At 43.7% G+C, this 16,974-nt stretch overlaps 1 long non-coding RNA gene across 2 annotated transcripts in view; it reads left to right on the top strand.

Annotated features, from left to right (window-relative positions):
- Window positions 1-16,675, top strand: part of LOC121832273 (uncharacterized) — a 71,019-nt gene extending 54,344 nt beyond the window's left edge. For both annotated transcript variants that reach the window (XR_013042362.1, XR_013042363.1), the window contains 4 exons: window positions 765-8,671; window positions 12,616-12,716; window positions 13,853-14,038; window positions 16,433-16,675. This is a non-coding gene — a long non-coding RNA (uncharacterized LOC121832273). The remainder of the gene's footprint in view (window positions 1-764; window positions 8,672-12,615; window positions 12,717-13,852; window positions 14,039-16,432) is intronic.
- Window positions 16,676-16,974: the final 299 nt, after the last annotated feature.

The following is a 16,974-nucleotide window of genomic DNA, read 5'->3' as shown; positions in this document are numbered from 1 at the left end:
ACGGAGCTGTGTCAGTCGGGGAAAGGAGGAGGGATTTACAGTTTGGAGGCAGTGATGCTGTGTCTTGAAGCGCACACCTCCATTTTTTGCAAACCTTTTTATGTATCTAGATTATTTGCTATTGTAGACAATCCTGGCTGCTAAGAACATTCCAAAGACCTGCCTCTCTGCCCCTTCCAGGGAAATCTTGCTCAAAGCTCACCTTTCAGTCCAGCCTCTCCTTCCTTCAGTCAACATGATCTGTTCAGAACCTTTAACTTCTTATTCTATGATGAGAAACATCAGAAACTTGGTACTGGAATGATAGATGCACTGAACTACAGTCGACAGAGGTTCAAATCCCATGGTGACTAAGTGGCCCCGGGCACCTGACATAACTTCTCAGTCTGCCATGTGCAAATGGGACCCTATTGTCTGTTTGCCTGGGGTTGCATATCAATTGTCCATCCTTGTGCTGGGCACCACCCAGGTGCTAAGTGATTATCTCCCCCTCCCAAATTCCTCCAAACCCCAGGTCATCACCCACCAGTTAACGACTACTTAGCAGTAGTTTTCATTTAGCTAGAATTCACTTAGAAAGAATGAAACACAGTAATTCTAAACAACTGATCCTTTAAGAATAATTTTTTAATCCATTAAACCTATCGGCAGTCCTGCTTCAAATTCCATTCCTGTGGTTATTTTGAATAATGTAAAGAGTTAATGTTTAGATCTCACTTGACAGCAGAAAATGAACTCTTTTGTCTGTTTTTTATATTTTTTAGTGGTAAAACGTCACTGACTGTGTCTCATCATGACAAAGGGCCATCTGGCTGCTTTAGAGTGAAGGCTTCCAAGAAAATGGGGACAGTACCGGATTTCTACGCTATTCTGCATACACAGGAGTAACAGTACAGGCCGTGAGTAGTCGTGGTCAGTATGTGATTTTTAGAAAATTAAAGGGAGGAATCAAAAGGGATTTTGTAGCATTACTCACAAATGGACAATGAAGACTCTTTGGGCACACGGTGACCTGCTTCCGCCTATACGATCTGGGTCCTGTATTTCTTGGTGTTGAGGACAGGTGGTCTCCGTTAGTGCTCCATACTGACTGACATCTGTGTCACCCTGGTACCCTTAAGATTGGGACGATCATGGGCCTCCTGGAAAACTGCTCGGTTCATTTTTTTCAGGATCTTGTCTGAGAGTTGAGGAGAGAAAGAAAGGACATTGAAATAGTTGGGGAGCAAGAGCCTTCCCCAGATGTTGGGAAAAGGGAAGCCAGTTCCCAGATGAGGAATTGTTCAGTGAACTCAGAGTACCTGACCACAGGCTGCATTAACCAAAGGCGCGCCAAAATGATAATGGACAACTGGCGGCCGTTGCAGCTTCAAGAGTCCTGGGCTTTCGCCCTCATCATCCACAACAGTTCCTTTCCCTCTGAACACAGTTCCTTCCCTCTCCCCTCGAGAATGCTTTCAGAGGAAGAGGGTGCCTGGAAGGTGTACAGTCCCACATGCTGTCAAAGAGAAGAAGCTGGGGTCCCTTCTAGTGGGTGGTAGGTAAGAATTACTAATCCAATCTGCTTGAGTTAACTCAAAACAAGGATTAGCGCAGAGTTCCAGAGTACGTTAATCTCCCTTTATGGGAGTAGACTTCGGCACTGCTACCAAGCCCACGGGTTATAGTTCTTGGGAACAATGAGCCAATTAAACTTGAGAGGGAAAAAGAATCTCACCCAAGTTTACTGATTGTTACCTAATACTTTGAGTTGCTTTGACTCTTGATGATTTGGCTTTGTGTCTCAGACACAGGAAATAAAACATTTCTTATTCATTAGAACGCTCCTAAGTACAGTGTGCCTCCTAAGTAAATACATACTGTTGCATGCTGGTTATTTTTCATCTCCTGTCTTATTAAAGAGGCTGTTTGGAATAGCTTTTATATACAGCTGATAGTGCTTTGCCAAATATGTCCATCAATATTAACATACCCTTTTTTTTCAAAAACACATATTTAAAGCTCACATGAGTTATGAGTGGAACAAATTGCTAGCTATTTAGATTCAATCCACTTGGTAAAGACTTTCAAATGAAAAATAGATACTTTTTAAAGGGTAAATACTACATCTCAAGAAATGCTGGAAAAAATATTTCCTTTCTTTCCACCAATTTGACACGGTTGCTCTGGGGAAAAGTTTTATACCCATAATTGCTGATGTTAACTTAATTTCAAGATTTGGGTATCTGAATTATTTTAAAATTGTTCTTATTTGCTTTTTGATTTGCATAAACTGTGGTTGGCCTATTTTACTGATGTACTGAATCAGGAGTAGAAGTCATAGAATATTAATTGCTTTGATCATTAGGAGCCGGGCATTTGTCTAAAATGCCATGGACTAAATGACTATTAACATGGCGACTTACTGGACACAGAGGAAGTCTCATGTACCTTTCCTCATGGAAGTGATTTTAGTCAGTCTTAAGGTTCAGAATTATTTGGTGATTTGCACAGCATAAAACTGTCAGGAAAAGACTTGTATAACATTTCCAGAGACTTGAATTAGGGTATGTGTCCCAACTTTTCCTTTTAAGGGAAGTTTAATGATAAAACAGTAATTTTAATTAATCAAGCTTGCAATTAAACAAATACATTTTTATATTCTGTACCTTCCAAAGAGATATCTTCACTTTTCCACTGAAATTAGTGTCGTCAGAATCATTTTAGAACAGCTAAACTTATTTATACTCGTTAAGTAATGACTTGATCTTTTTATCTGTGTTTCATTTCCTAGTGCAAGGTTTTTTGTTTGTTTCTCAGCATCAGAAAATTTAACAAATGATAGCTGGAAAAGGCACTAAACATGATTTTTAAAAAATCTTAGTTCTTTCTTCCAGTCAGTGCCCATGTGTAAACTCCACCTACATCAGCGGCAGCCAAGTCACCATGGGCAGGCTGTGGGAACCCATTTCAGGAAGTTGATATTTGCTGCGCAGATGGCCCTACAATGTTCTCAAAGAAGTGAAAACTGTTTCTGTTTTAAGTTTGTGAAACTTGGTGTGTGTATGTGTATGTGTGTATTTTTCAATTTTATTTGTAGTATCAATATGCAAATTTATTTATTATAAGTTGAATCTCATTGAAATGAAAATGAAAAGGCAATACTGTTCCTTTAATATGGTTCACTAACCTTGTTCACACTGAGTTACTGATGCTCAGTAGGAGCTGGCCAAGACCAGTTCTACTCAACCCTTGATGATTATGGAGGATTTAATTATAATTGAAAATGAAAAAAAAAAACTCACTAAAATCTAATCCAAAAATCAATTTTGCATAGAATTTAATAACAGATGGAAGCTTAAAGTTCTGTAAGTATCAAATGAAAAACACTAACACGAAGACCTGAGACTTCAGTCTCCAGAGTCAGTCCCACTACCTGTGTGGATGCATCCTGACCTCTCCTCTTTCATCAGCTTCATGACAAAGGAATTGGCCTCATGCTGAGGCATGGTAAATACATTATGAAATAAAAGCGGACGTCGTAAACAATACTGGCCGTGTGAAGCAAAGGCGAACCAGAGGCTGTGGACAATTCCTCCCTCTCTTGTATGTAGGCAAAGGGTTCAGCAACCCTAGTTGCTAGTTTTTGCATTCTTCCTCTGAGCTCGCTGCGGAGTGGACTTGAGTGATCGCCCATGAAGCTAGAAAAGCTTAAAAATGTTTTCTCCTCTGCTGAGTTTTCCTGACTTGCCGGGTACATCAGCAGAAGAACCACCGAAGGGAGGAAGGGAAGAAGAGGAGATGCCTGCGTTTCCTGTTCATCTGCCATGCTTGCGGGAGGGCTCAGGAGTGTGGTCCTGTTCTGTTTCAAACATAATAAAAACCTCTTCTAGATAGCAATAAAAAGCTAGCAAATACTATTTTTTGCTTTCCTGATACAAGAATCCAAGCACTTTAGAGAGTTGACTTCTTGGTTATTGTTTTTTTGTTTTTAACATAGACTGTGATAAAATAGGGAGGTTTGTACAGTGTCTATGCACTTTAAAGAAAAAAGCCCTGACTCCGATAGTCAGGGTGGATGTGAGGCTATAGATGTATTCCACATACAGAAACATGTTTTTCCAATGAAAAGCAGGGTCTTGCTATTCATAGCAATGAAAGGCTCCTCAGCTAGAACCCTTAACTTAGTTCTTCTCTTGCAAATAAATAAATACCAGCTCTTAGAGTCCTGGCTGCCCCAGGAAAGCCCATGGTGGCTGATCCTGGCCATCAGTCTCACAAGCCAGTGACACCAGTGATAATGGGACTGAATCACAGTCCCATGCCGAAGGGAGCAGCGGACCTTTGCTTGCAAACCCGACCTTTTAATTTAGACAAAAGGCTTGAAAAAAAAATAAAAGTAGTTCTTAAATACAGTTTAATCAATCAGGCGAGAGAAGGCTAATGAAGCCGCCAGACAGATCTGTGGCCAGACTGTCTCTCCAGCCATCATGCCGCGGGAAGACACAAACTCCAGAGAAATTTCCTGGCTTAGGGACGGCTGTACTTTTGACAATCTGACAAATCATTTTGCTGCCAGGGTTGTGCTTCTGAAGGCCTGGTGTGTAAAAATTTAGTTTTCTGGTGTGAACCACCACTCTCACAAATGGTCTCAACCAAACCCCAAACTGGTAAATTCACCTTCATCTTTTCTTCTTGTATTATCTGATATAGGAAAACTGGCCTTTTTACTCAAACTTTCCTAAGAGTTTTTTGTTTTTGTTTTTGTTTTTCCCAAAAGCTTTCTTTTCCAGATCCAGGACCATTTGCCCACACACCAGTGTGACAATGCCTATCAGGTATTAAACAGTCTCTATACAATTCATATGTCTACCACATTGTCCCTTTTGTCTTCAGAGAAAATTTGAGCAGAAATTTTAGAAACTCCGCTTCTGTGAAATGTTGAACTGCTGGAGTTTGGGTGAGCTTGGGTGCTAGCATCCTGACTTAGCACCATTGGACACACCAAATCCTAATTCCCTTCTGATACAGGTGATCATTGACTGTTTAGTTCAAGACTTTCAGTTGAACTTGATTCTTCAAGAAATTTAAACATATTTATCATTTTTCAATATTTTTAAAAACTGAAAAATTTAAAAAAGAGAATTAGTGTTGCCCTGGGGGAGAGCCAGGGGCTGGCCCTCTTCCTCTCTTGCCTTTCTTTTTCCTTCCTCCCTCCCTCCCTTCCTTTTCTCCTTCCTTCTGTCCGTCTTTCCTTTCTCTGCCCGTATTTATTTGCTGAAAATGGCCTGCAGTTGGGCATAAACAATAATATCCACTTTGCTTCCTCTTATTAATCCAGGGATGCCCGGTCTAATCTCCCACTCATTTCATGCCTGAAGCACAAATGTATTGCTTTGTTTTACGACATGTTTCCTTCCATCTGTTGGAAGCCGGGTAAGTCAATATTTATCACATTTATAGATTCTGCATCCCAAGCGAGCCCAGCACAACAGGGAAACAGGCCCATCATTCTTTCTTCCTGATTTTGAAGTTTAAAAGTCTTATCTCTGTGATGTTAATTTCACCACTTTCTGCTAAAATACTGAAGTCTGTCTCATGTTTAAGTAAATCATGAAAACACTACATTTTTCAAAGTTTTCCATTCCCAACCCTCTGTAATTACCGTGTCGTGATTACCATTTCCCTTTCACTGCGGCTCTCTGTGCAAGCCCCGGGAAAGAGTTACTAAAAATTAAATTTCATGCTTGCGTGTGTTTCTGTGATCTGCTGCGTGTATGATCTCGGAGTGCAAACTTCTCTCAAAATAAATGGATTACCCTTTTACTACACTGTCTGAAGTCTCCTCCACTGATAGCACGGCTTCCCTGTGATCTCCAACCCACCACAATCAGAAAGACAGGCGTTGAAATGGGGGCCTCACGGTGGCGCCCTCTGCCTTCGCCGGCCCCTTCTGCAGATTTTGAGCGGCTCCGGCTGCAGGGCGTTCTCAGTACCTCCTGGACCTCTCTCTCTGCAAAAGCCCCCAGGAATCCTAACTCCCACCAGTGGAGCCCACTTTAGGAAACGCTGGCCTAAAAACCAGAGTCTTGAGTTCTCAATGCCTTGAGATGGACAATTTTTTTGCTGGGAAAAAAGTTCCGTCCTCATTCCTGCTAGAAGACTGATTGGGTGACTCTGTTATTAAAATGAATTTCATATATCTTACATATCTTAAAACTGCGAAAAATCTTGAAAGTTTCCATGGACACACCCCCGTGGAAAACCTGTTGGAGGAGCAGGTTTCCCAAAAGCAAGTGCATGGTTTGTGGGCAGATAGCCTCTGATCTTTACTAAAGTGTTCTGTAAATATCATCATTGCTGAGTTTGTGAAAAACTAATGTGTTCCCACTAACAAAACTGTCTCAGGGTGGCTGCTCTCTAGAATAATGCCTGTTTTCTACTGGGCTTTCTATTGCTTGATTTTTTTTTAAAGGCAATTAAATTTGTCTAAGGGATTGTACTTTGAGGCTATCCAAGGAATTTTAATCAAGAATCAAGGAGAGAGCCAGTTTTTGAGTAGGTGTTGGAGTAGGGACAAAGTAGAGGACCTCAAAAATATTAATCAGGTACATTTTCTAATATTACCTTCTGACTAGAGGCAGACTGTTTTCTTTCTTTAAAAAAAAAATCTTAAAGTAAATGTTATAAATAAACAAGTTGTCCCGGAATACCAGCTCCTCTATGCACAAGGTGACATTCACACTACAGGGAAGTCCTGTAGCTGCTGTTAACACAACAATGGCGTCGCTTCTCTTCACAGAGCACCCAACCACCAGGGATGTTCCTTTAAAGGAAACACCAGAACCTGTCTACACGGCAAATTCCAGGTCAGCCAAGGCTGCATAGAAAGACTGCCTCAAAACAAAACCAGGGAAGAAAGAAAAAGGGAGCGGCTCTGAAGAGATGGCTCAGTGGTTAAGAGCACTGGCTGCTCTTGCAAAGGACCTGGGTTCAACTCCCAGCAATCACATGGCACTTGCAACCATCCATGACTAGTCTCAGGGTATCCAACTCCCTCTTCTGAGTTCCATGGGCTCCTGCATGTATGTGGTGCACAGTCATACATGAAGGCATGACATCCATATGCCAAACACACATAAATGTTTCTAATTAAAAAAAAAATAAGTAGAAGTAAAGAAACACCAGAATGAATGATGCCCTTAAAAGATGAATTCTTTAAAAAGTTAATAAATTGATGATGTAGAAACTAAGTTTATAATGCTGGTGTTGCCATAACATGGCACAACTCACTTGTTCCTGTAACAGAGCAAAGAAACCAGCCAGTTGGCAGCAAGGGAAATCGGCCTGTAAAGCCCAAAGGTCCTAGGTATCAACACTGTGTTCTTAGGATTCTAAAAAGCTCCCAATCACAGGTGAGGCTGGCCCAGCTGTCTATCTTGCACCAACTCACACACCTAGAAAACAAATATATATAGTTAGTCATGTGCCACCGTGAAAATGTACCGTGAAACCAACAGAAAGAAATATAATAAACATGTCCTGCAAGAAGTAGACGTACAGCTCTGGATCCTCAACAATGCAGCTTTGTTATAACAACCACAACACGGACAGGTAACACACAGAACAATGTCAACACATGGGCCAGCAGGAGCCACCAGTCAAACACCCCGCTTTGCTAAGCTTGGCTCTCCAGCCTGAGGAGATGTAGGCTGCACTAGAAAGTAGCCTTGTTCATCCCAGTAGTTCATAGAGCTAAGGCAATCTTCGAGCATGAACTGATGCTCACTTCCGATAAGTCACAGCATATCTGAAATCAGACTCTTTGTTATTAATTTCAGCTAAGGGCTGTTTTGGTCAATCTGATGATACGTTGTATGTTTTAGAAGGCTTCCAACAGCCTATAATAAAAGCCTAAATATTAGGAAAATGTACATTTTTCTAAGAGGCTTAGTATGTCACATGTTAAGAGTTAGGTCACTTTATGTCACTGTATTTTATGTAATCATTGTTTGGTAGGCTTAAAATATTGCACTAAGAAAATATGTTTAGAGTTTGATATAAGATATGTAGGGTGTGATGGTTGCACACCTGTTATCCCAGCCTTCAGAAGGCTGAGGCAGGAGGACTGCTGTGAGTTAAAGGCCAGCCTGGGCTGGAGGGTATTTGAGGAAAGTCTGGGCTCCATGGTGAAACCCTGTCTCACAAAACCAAATATATGTGTGTTTGTACAAATCATAAACCATGCCTTTAATTTCATTCATCAATTTAAAAAAAGAAAGAAAAATGAAAGAAGCGAAGAACTCCTCATTAATGACTTTAGGACTTTAGTTTGTTAGTCGGAATGAGGCAGCTGGGCTGGGAGTTGTGTTTTCTCTTCTCCAGCCCCTTAGTACCTGAGTCGGGCGCTGACACACAGCAAGTGCTCAGTACACATTAGCTGAGTGAACGGCTGTGTGGGGGTAGTATTAAGTTGATAAAAAGGTACTCATTTGAGTCTTCTCAGCTGTGTGAAAACTGATTGCGGTTCTCACGGTTTGATCAGATTGGTTTTGATGTTTGCCTTTCTTTACGTGTTGACTGCACCTGGCCTTGTTCATTCTGTGTGTCTTGGAAAGCTTCTCCTTCCCAAAGGGCTGTGCCTGAGACGTCCTCTTGAGGGAAGCTATTGGTGGTCGATCATAAGGAGCCTGTGAGTTCATAGTTACAGTTTTGCTTTTAGGCCTTCCTCCTCATATACTTATTTATTTATTTTTTTTCTGGAAGCAGGGAGTGTGTTTTCCTCTGCTATCTACAGAATTAAAGTGCAATGTGTGTGTGCACCAGGTAAGTGTGACACACCATTTATAAAGCCTGAGCTGGACCTGAAGTTTGCTAGCAGAAGTGTCTTCTAGAATTCTAGGGAAGAATGAAGGATACGGTTCTCTTGGAACACCATTCTTTTATGAAATCTCAGTTTCAGATCTCTCTCTTTCTTCTTTTTCTTTCTTTCTTCCTGTCTTTTTTTTGTTCCTTTGTTTTTCTCTCTCTCTTCTTTCTGTGAAATAGAAAAGGATATAGACTGGGAGTTAGGGTATTATTGGAATAATGATCCAAATATTTAAAGATATAGCCCAGAAAGAAGAGAAAGACTACATCAACAAGCACTTTTAAGTATGACTGCATCCAGACTTGCATGGGAATTCAAAACCAAGGAACACAGGGCTTCTGACCTAGAAGACTCACAGTGACTCGAGGGAGGGAAGCCTGTGCACATTCGCAAGCACACACTCTCTCGCACACACAACCACAATTAATAAGGCAGCGATTAAAAACAACACATGAATAATAATAATTGCAAGATGGTGAGATTAAAAGCTTACACAGAAATCCACAAGTACAGCACCTCCCAAGAGTGGGATTCATCAGGAGAAGCCCTCTGAAGGAGTGGGATTTGAGCAGAGCCCGTTAAGTGCAGTATTTTATGTTGCCTTTCATTCAACAAACATTGACTTAAGTGCCTGTGTGGGCTGCGTCCCGGCTGAGCCACAGCCTGAGGTGTCAAGATGAACAAAACAAGGTCATGTTCCTGTCTTTATTCTTTTAAAAATATTTTTTCTTTACTTTCCTTTTTTTCTTTTCTTCCTTTCTGCAAGTGTGTGTGGCATGCATGGCATTCAGATGTGCATGGGTGCATGTATGTGTTGCACATAGGTATGTGTGCAGGCACACGCATGCCCAAGTGTGTATGTGAATGTAGATGCCTGAAGTTGACCTCAGGTGTCTTCTTCCATTGAGCTCCATTCTATTTAGTAAAGTCAGGTCTTTTGCTGACCCCGGAGTTTGCCATTTTAAGCAATCTGGCTAGTCCGAGTACCTTAGGGTTTATCCAGCTCTACTCCCCCTGCCCCAAACCAGGTATGAGGACTACTGGCAGTTTCCTTGTCTGCTTGGTTGGCATTTACATGGATGCTGAGAATCCAAACTCCAGTCCTCACCCTTGTGAGGCAAGTACTTTATTTACTAAGCCATCTCTCCAATTTTGTGTTCCTTCTGATGCCAGAAGATACTGTCCTCTGAAGTGCACTGGAACTCGTGGTCAAGCATTTCTAGATCCAGCGACCACTGGCTCCGGAGACCATTAAGAGCAAGGACAGTAGGAAAGAGCCAAAGCTAATGAGGGAAGGCAGTTCACAAACACAAAATTACAGGCTGGCCTGTAACTTCTTTTGTAGCTGGGGACAGCTGTGAACTTCTGATCCTCCTGCCTCCACCTCCCAAGTGCTGGGATTGCAGGAGTGTACGACTAAACCAGGCTGACACACATTCTGAACCAGAAGGGACAGTCCTAAGACTTCACTCAGCACATGCGGGCTTTTAGCAGCTAGTAGCTCATCTTATTGTGTTAAAAACAAAAACAAAACCAAAACAAAACAAAAAACAACTAGGCTTTTGACTTATTATTTTACTTCCAAATAGTAACTCTGACCTTTGCAGTTTCTGGGATGCAGATGTAAATGTTCACTTGAAATTGTCATGAATGTTTTCATTTTCTTTCTTTTCATTCATTCATTCATTCATTCATTTTTAAGAAAGGGTCTCACTAGGTAGCACTGGCTGTCCTGGAACTCTCTATGTAGACCAGGCCGGCCTCGAACTCAGAGATCCGCCTGCCTCTGCCTCAGGAGCACTGGGATCAAAGGCATGCGCCACCACGCCCAGCTTTCACGGATATTTTCAATCTCTAGTTCTTACGGGTATTGCTTTAAGATGCTTTCAAATATTTCTAAGATTCACAATTTGGGTTCATAGATTCTGTTTGCTGTTTCCTTTTTCCAACTGCCACATTTCAAAAACAAAAGGTGGCTGACATCAACTAGGAAACCGACCCCCTCCCCAGCTCGTACAAATCCCTGCGTTTCCAGCTGCCACCCGTCACTGCGCACCCTCTGTGTGTATCTTCTGATTCTGCTTCTCCAGTTGCAACCTAGGTGTTGCACTCTAACCTCTCTGGTCCCTTGTGACAGCATCTACATACTGCTGTCTCTCAAAGGTCTTTGTCTAGCTCAGCTGTGACATCTACAGTGGAAGTTCAAACACTACGTGATTGTCCTCCCCAACATGCTTCCTCCTCCCTCTTCTTCCCCCTCCTCCTCCCCCTTCTCCTCTCCCTCCTCCCGCCTTTTGCAGTACTCCTCTTTTGCGGTACCATGGCTTCCCAACCCACCATGTGTGAATGCACTTCCCTGCTCTTCTTCCTGCTTCCCTATCGTTCATTCTGTCGTTTCCTTTGTAGATTCTCTTTTACCCCTCACTCCCTCACCGTGGGCTGGCCAGACTTCTGTCCTGTCTTCTGTTTTGTTATTCCACATGGTCCCTTCATGGTAAGCCCTCTCAAATGTGTATCTCCAGCCTAGATCCTCAGCTCAGTGTGTCCCACACTGTAGACACCATTGTCCTGTGTCATCACCCCCTCCTCACGCCTTCATGCTCCTTCTGCATGTGGATGAAACACAGCCACCCTGCCGGCCCACACAGAAACCTGCGCATGCTCCTTCTGCATGTGGATGGAACACAGCCGCCCTGCCGTCCCACGCAGAAACCTGCGCATGCTCCTTCTGCATGTGGATGGAACATAGCCGCCCTGCCATCCCACACAGAAACCTGTGAGCTGCTGTTGTGCCCTTCCTCACTCCCCACACTTGATCATTCCTGGAGAGGGGACCTGCTAATGTCTCTGGAGTGCTAGTGTCTGCTGTACTTCAGGCCCTCATCAGTTCTTTAGATTTCCAATGCACCATCCTGGCAAATACTCATAATAACCCTGTTTCCCAGAAGGAAAAAAAAACTGGATGCTTAGTTATAGATGGATGACACTTGTTGATGCCAGGATTTGAAAGTAGGAAGTTCAGCTCCAGGACCCTCCCCACCACCTCAGTACTGGGCATGGAAGCCAGGGCCTTGTGCATGCTAGGAGACAGCTGTACCTTGAGCTACATCCTTAGTTTTCATTTGGCTTTTGATTCAGGGGTACTGGGCTGGATGGTTTTATGTCAATTTGACATAAGCTAATGCCATTTGAGAGGAGTGAACCTCAATTAAGAAAATACCTTCATAAGACCAAGCTGTATGAAAGCCTGTAGGGCATTTTCTCTATTAGTAACTAATGTGGAGGGCCCAGCCCATTGTGGGTGATGTCATCCCAAGGCAGGGGAACCTGGGCTCTATAAGAAAGTGGGCTGAGCAAGCCAAGGGGAGCAAGCCAGTAAGCAACACTCCTCCATGGCCTCTGCATCAGCTCCTACCTCCAGGTTCCTGCCCTGTCTGAGTTCCTGTCCTGACTTCCTTTGATAATGAACTGTGATATGGAAGCATAAGCCAAATAAACCCTTTCCTCCCTAAGTTAACTTTGGTCATGGTGTTTCATCACAGCAACAGAAACCCTGATTAAGACAGACAGGGTCTAACTGAATTACCCAGGCTTGCCTTGAACCTGCCATCTTCCTGCCTCAGCCTCGCCAGAGACTAGGATCATAGGCCTGCCCTGGAAGCCCCAGCTTAGGATCCTCAGGCTTACGCACAAATTCTATTGCTCATGCGCTTTGGAAGAAGAAAGTGGACAACTAGCTGGTATACTCCTTTTCTTTGCTATTCCAGAGTATGGTCCGAAGACCGCCGCACCACGCCACCTGTGGCCCTGCTGGGAACGCTGACTCTCAAGGCCACCCAGGCCTATCCACCACAATTTGCATTTCACTGTGAGTCCAGGGGATCCTTGTGTCCCGCTGCTGATGGGAGGTGTAAGTGTGTATGATCAAAGTGTCTGCCTTCCTGCCCCCATTCTTTCCTTGAATAGCTTTATCTGTGGTTCACAGTGAGACTTTTTCATAGAAGACAGAAGCACTTCTAACTAATAGCAACATATCTTCCCAACCCAGATCAAGAAAGCTTTAGGGACACATGAGAAGTGGGGAGCTGGGGGTCACAGCTGTGTGACCTGAAGAATATCTGTTCCCTCTAGGGTGCCTGGCCACGGACTACTGTGTCTTCCATCAGTGATAACAGGAAAATACAAATAAAGACACTTCTAAAGGGATGGGTAGCCTAGAGGGACACAGTCCCTCTTCAGTTTTATGACACCATTTGCCAGCTGAGCCATACTCATTTACAGTCATACAAAACAGAGGTGGAGTGTAACTAAGGCTTGGGTGCCTGGTGCTCTGGCAAAAGATGAAGCACAAAACCCAAGAATCCCTAGGTCTCATGGCCTGCCTCTCTCGCAATGGGACCACACACGTGAAATCATCTTTTGTGCTGATTATTGAGTTCCCCTTTACAAAGATTGTGTCCTGGGAACCCTTGTCTCCAGCTCTGAGGCCATGCATGTAGAGGGAACTGTGAATGCCACCTCATCTGCATGTGCAGGGGGGAAGATTTGCTTTCTGCATTTGCACAGATACACATCTACAGTCTGTAGGACTCTTCTTTGAAGCACTGTATCCAAAGACACTATTGTCTTACAGCTTATATAAGAAAATCCTTGCCTTGCCTTTACAATTAACACTGAAATGCTAAGTGGTAATATTGATGAGTTCGGGGAGGGAAGCAGAAGTCTGGAGAAAATGTGAATGAATCTCTCTCTCTCTCTCTCTCTCTCTCTCTCTCTCTCTCTCTCTCTCTCTCTCTCTCTCCCTCTCTCAAGGCAGGCTTAGTGGAATCTGTACCAGTGAATCCAATCCCATTAAAATGAGTTGTAAAAAAGTGAAGTTTGCATGCTGTTAAGCCGCTTCTACATGGCAGCAGCATCTCTGCATGCAGCATGTATGCACGGGATGTTTCCGTTCCAAATCGAATCTGTGCAAAGATGGTCCTCAGATCTGCCGTCTTCTCTTAGGGTTCTTCCAAAAGAAACCCCCGCCAACTCAATCTCTCCCTGACGAGGAGACACTGGAACCTTGGGAGGCGGCGGGAGGAAAAGCTGAATTGAGCCTAGTTTCATAAACACCTGTGACTGGGGAATTCCATGCTGCGGCACACCGTCCACAGAAACAGGAGGCAGACTTCCCTCACCAGAACAAAGGTAAGATTTACTTTTTGATGACTGTGAATTTTTCCCCTCTCATAAGAAAGGAATTTAGTGAACCTCACATCTTAAGGAAGTTAGAGGCAGATAACTGAAAGTGGACTGGGCTCGTCCTTATCTTCCCAGCTCACCTCAGCCACACACCAGGCCTCGGCCAAAACCTTCCAAACCCTCATCCGCCCACTGAAGTCTCAGACTTCTTTCAGCTTTGACCCAAATGGTGTTTGAACTTTCATCTCAAGGAGGCAGTTTTGGACATTAAGCCACTTGGAGACACGAAAAGCCCCTGGATATGTGAACTGCTCTTAGGCAAGAAACCCAACACCCTGGTCTTGGACCAGTCTGTGAAGTAGACACTGTGTGTCCCAATCCCAGAGGTGTTATGCTCGATGTGGCTATTCACCAGCAGGAGGCATTTCTGTCTGACCCATTTTAATCGATAAATAAATAGATAGTTGTCTGAGAAAAAGGTAAGGGGCAGATTCCTTTAATTTTTTTAAGACTTTTTTATATAGGAGAAAATAAGAATATAGCTTAAGAAGGCTTAAGTGAAATTGGGGAAACAACAACAACAAAAACAGAGCATTTTTTTTTTAGTGTAAGTCATGCTCATGTTTAGGGGTGCAATTGTAGAAAGTTAAAAATCATACCTTAGGTTGTCAGGGTGGCTTTGCAAGTAAAGGTACTTGCCACAAAGTCTGAAGACCTGAGTTCAATCCCCAGGGCTCCCATGCTGAAAGGAGAGAACAATTGTTCTCTGACCTACACACGCACACCATGGAAAGCATACGCGCACCCCCACGTAAATAAAAGTAAGAAAAAAATCATAATATCTCACAATGTCTTTAGGAAACATGGCATTACAAACAATGGCTATTTGAATAGGCAACCCCCTCTATTCCTGACTAAATTTATGGAGGATTTGCCTTTAGCCACAAGCAGACCCAGATGAGGATATGCCTCAAAGAGACCATCTGAGGGGCAGAGTGAGGCTGAGGGGATTAACGGCAGAATAAAACCCAGATTAAATCAAATAACCAAAGAGAAATTAGTAGCGCTAGGAAGGTTTTCATGTCTGTCCCAGAGAAACGCCTACCTCAGTGCACTCAGGGAGGAGGGGGCACCTGGCAGCTGTCACTCAAAGTCCCAAACTAACTTTGATTTCTGCTCAGAGCACTCGTGGCTTGCTCCTTTAAAAAAGTAATTTATACTAGCTTCATTTTTTCCTGTCAGTTAAAGTAATGGAGGCTGCCAAAACCCTGCCACTTCTTATAAGTGATCGGTGCCCCCTCCTCCCCAGGGCTGTCATAAGTGTCTCAAGTGCATTTGTCTTTGGAATGCTGCTCCGTTATTGCCTTTTGTGGGTCCTGTCTTACTCTGGCATTTTTACTGCGGTAGACACATTGCTATATTACAGCAGGCCAAAGGTCATTCACAGAGCCATCAATTCGAAGAATGATTTTTTTTTTTTTTTTGGTTAATAAAACTAACTTTCTCAGCTGAGGGCTGCTTGCTGTGAGAAGGGCATATATTTGCCAGATCAGAGTTTTCTAGAAAGTGATGGGATGTCAACCATCAAATTATAATGACTTGTCATCCACCAAAGTTCCCGGGGCTGGAGAGATGGCTCAGCAGTTAAGAACTTACACTGCTATCCCAGAGGCTCCAAGTTTGGTTGGTTCCCAGCGTCCATGTCAGGTGGCTCACTGCCATTTGTAATGCCAACCCCAGGAGCTCTGATGCATCTAGCCTCTGAAGGCACCTGCGCTCAGAGGTACAAACCCACCCACGGACAGACACACATACACACACTTAAAAATAAAGCTTTAAAAACAAAGCCGAAAACCCCACTAAATCTTCCTTCTGAATGACACTGATTTTGAGGATGAGAAGAAGGTCCCACTCTTGAAGTGACAAGATGAGGCAAACACAAGCTTGCAGGCCTTCGTGGCGAGTGTGACTTTCCTCTGGCCTCACAGAGCACCCGAGCCAGGGGAACAGGGGTACATGCCGATTGAGGCCAGGGTTTCCAGGGTGGGAGGTGGGGGAGGCGATATTGCCAGCCGTCCACAGTGCCTCTTTGACAAGTTAATTCATTTTTCTCCGCTGGGGTTTTTTCAACAAAAAGATGGGCATGACAACAGTACACACCTCCTTGGTTTACGTGGAGGAAGAAAAGGCACACGCAACATCAGGCCCTCTAACTGTGTCCTAGCCAGGGAGGCTGCTCTGCTGCATTAACAGACAGCCCTGTCCCCATGGACTCGCAGCAGCCCGACCACTCTTGCTGAGGCTTTCGCCCACTGTAGGCTCCTGGGGTGAGCGGCGGTCAGCTCAGGTGGTCACTCAGGAACCCAGGTGGTAATGCGGTCACCTTCTTGGACTTTGCAGGTCACATACAGAGGGGAAAGGAGCTCTGAGGGTTTCCTGAAGGCAAGTAAAAGCTCAACTCTGAGGTGATCCATAGGACTTCCCAGCAAACTCATTGGCCAAAAGGAGACAAATGACCCTACTTACCTACAAAGGGTCATGATGGTGCGTGCTGGAAACATTTGGTGATCACCACCTATGGTGCCCACAAATTATTTTACATACACATCTGTGGGTGTACAAGGGAATATGGAGGGGCAGAGAAGGGAGAGAGGGGAGGAGAGGGGGGGATCAGAGAGAGATTTCATCTCTCTTTTTGTTAGATAGATCAGAGAGACTTGTTCCAGGTTAGTCTCCACATAAAGCAGGACCATCATTTCCATGGCAACCAGAAACTTCATGGGGACTCCATGTCACCCAATGCCCGGGCAATTTAAGCAAAGGGAGGAGACCTAACCTACAGGGAGAAGAAAGCTTCTACTGTTTCTCTCAGTGAGTTTCAGAGGACGTTTTCTCTCAGTGAGTTTATGTCATGCACACGAAATAATTGACAAGAAAGAGAA

This window comes from Peromyscus maniculatus, chromosome 9 (genome assembly GCF_049852395.1).
Source record: "Peromyscus maniculatus bairdii isolate BWxNUB_F1_BW_parent chromosome 9, HU_Pman_BW_mat_3.1, whole genome shotgun sequence".
NCBI classification, from domain to species: Eukaryota; Metazoa; Chordata; class Mammalia; order Rodentia; family Cricetidae; genus Peromyscus; species Peromyscus maniculatus.
This window is presented reverse-complemented; position numbering and strand designations above follow the sequence as displayed.